The sequence below is a fragment of the Penaeus monodon genome, chromosome 37 (genome assembly GCF_015228065.2).
Source record: "Penaeus monodon isolate SGIC_2016 chromosome 37, NSTDA_Pmon_1, whole genome shotgun sequence".
Lineage (NCBI taxonomy): Eukaryota > Metazoa > Arthropoda > Malacostraca > Decapoda > Penaeidae > Penaeus > Penaeus monodon.
Genome location: NC_051422.1, coordinates 32,954,434 through 32,956,933, shown reverse-complemented (window position 1 = coordinate 32,956,933; position 2,500 = coordinate 32,954,434).

Genomic DNA, 2,500 nt, shown 5'->3' with positions numbered 1-2,500 from the left:
ACAAGGGAGAGGTGAGGAGATAGATAGATCTCAAGAGGGAGGGAACAGGGAAAGAGAGAGACAAATAGAAAAAGATGGAAAAATCAACAAGGAGAGATGGGGAGGGAGAGAAAGAAAAGATGGAAAGAGGATTAACAAATCAAAATACTTCAAAGTAAAAAGGCAAGGGAAATAAAAGCATAAAAGAGAAAAAAAAACGTGGAGGGGAAGGAAGCGGAGAGATATAAAAAGGAAAGGATGAGAGGGAAACGAGAAGAGGAAAAGTGCAAGAAAGAAAACGAGAGAAAACCGAAAAGATCAACCAAACAAAAGAAATAAAAACAAAAATACAAGAAGACAAAGAAAAACAACAATAATAATAAACAGTAGATAAATAGATAAATAGATAAATAAAGAATATAAAAAATAAGAAAAAATGATAATTCCGAAAAAAATAATAATGATAATGATAATAATAATAAATAATAATAATAAAATAAACAAATAGATAAGAGAGAGAGAGAGAGAGAGAGAGAGAGAGAGAGAGAGAGAGAGAGAGAGAGAGAGAGAGAGAGAGAGAGAGAGAGAGAGAGAGAGAGAGAGAGAGAGAGAGAGAGAGAGAGAGAGGAGAGAGAGGGAGAGAGGAGAGGGAGAGAGCAAAGACAGAGGACGATGGTGTCTTTCGGCAAATGGCGTGAAAGCACAGCAAAGTAGCAGGTCATTACGGCAGGATATAAAGGGTAGATTCGAGGAGGGGAAGAGGAGAGAGGGCGAGGATGCTGAGGGAAGAGGATCGATAGCAAACACACATATACTCACAGAGAGGGAAAGAGAGAGAGAGAGAGAGAAAGAGAAAGAGAGAGAGAAAGAGAGAGAGAGAGAGAGAAAGAGAAAGAGAAAGAGAGAGAGAGAGAGAGAAAGAGAAAGAGAGAGAGAGAGAGAGAAAGAGAAAGAGAAAGAGAGAGAGAGAGAGAGAAAGAGAAAGATAAAGAGGGAGGGACGGAGGGAGGGAGCAATTATTCTTCGTCGCAAAAGTAAAGTAAAAGGAGAAGAAGAGCAGAAAGGGAGGGAATTCCACCAGAATGAAAAGCTAAAGCAGGAAATGAAGTCGTTCAAAGCGGAGGCGAGTGATACTTAAAACACTTTGCGATTCTCGCGGCTCAACCCAATTTCTTCTCGATAGTCGAACAGCGCTCGGAAAGAGAGAGGGAACTTGTCTCGGCTTTTCCATTACTCAAATGAAAGGAAGAAACATGTTTAAGGGTTTATGTAGAAAGGAAGGAAAGCCCCCACCCCCTCCACCACACACACACATATACATAATATCTTTGTAAAGGAAATCTTATAAAAGTACCTCTTGTTGCATTAAACAAGACTGTTTGTTTTCCCTTTTTCACACAACAAACATTTCTCTGTATATTTTTCTTTCATTTCTCCTTCCTTCATGGCTGAAATACTTCCCAGAGACTTTGGCCAAACACTTTTCAGTCGGTGCTATTCGGTGCTGTGGAAAATATTCAGATACTTTCTTATCAGATTTCAAACTTTGACTTGCGAGTTTATTCAAGTTGGGGTTAGATAAGTAAAGCTTAGTGAGGGCGAGATCCGCATCTGCTCAGTGCAAACCGAGTATGCTTTCTGTGAGAGCTGTGGCGGTGGTTGGGGGGGGGGGGGGGGGTACATGCGGACTCGTGGGTTCGAGTGGAGGAAAAAATGGCCGGCGGGTATACGGTGAAGTTGGATATATAGTGACCAAGCCTCCTGCTTCTTTTCATTCTTTCTTCCCCAGGTACTCCTCTTTTCCTCCTCCTCCTCCTCCTCGTTGTCCCTTTCTCCCCTTTCCTCCTCATTTCCGGCTTCTCTTCTCTTCCTCTTCTCCTTCTCCTTCTTTTCCCTTTTCCCCCCCTCTATTTTTCCCTTTTCTTTTTTCTCTACCCTTTTTCCCTTCCCTTCCTTTTTTCCTTTTTCCCCCCTCATTCGCCTCCCCCTTTCACCCCCCTTCAAGAAAAAAAAACCAAAAATTTCCCTAGAAATTTAAAATTTTTTGGGTTGAACCGAAGCAGCAAAGAGGGAAATTTTAAACATTCAAGAAGGCAAATTTTCCTCAAGACTTTTTTTGACAACCCCGAACCCAATTGGAAAAACGCTCCCTAAATTGCATCCAAACTTCGGTTACTTGAGTGGCAGAGGCTGAGGAGCGAGAATTAACTGAAAACACAGCGCTTCCATGCGAAGCGCGACGCGCAGGAGTGCGCATGTATATACATATGCGTGTGTGTGTGTGTGTGTGTGTGTGTGTGTGTGTGTGTGTGTGTGTGTGTGTGGTTTTTGGGGTGTGTGTTGTGTGTGTGTGTTTGTGGTGTGTGTGTTGGGGGGGGTGTGTGTGGGGTGTTTCTCTCTCCTCTCTCTCTCTCTCTCTCTCTCTCTCTTTCTCCTCTCTTCTCTCTCCCCTCTCTCTCTCTCTCTCTCTCTCTCTCTCTCTTCTCTCTGTATAAAATATGTTATATAATATAATATAATT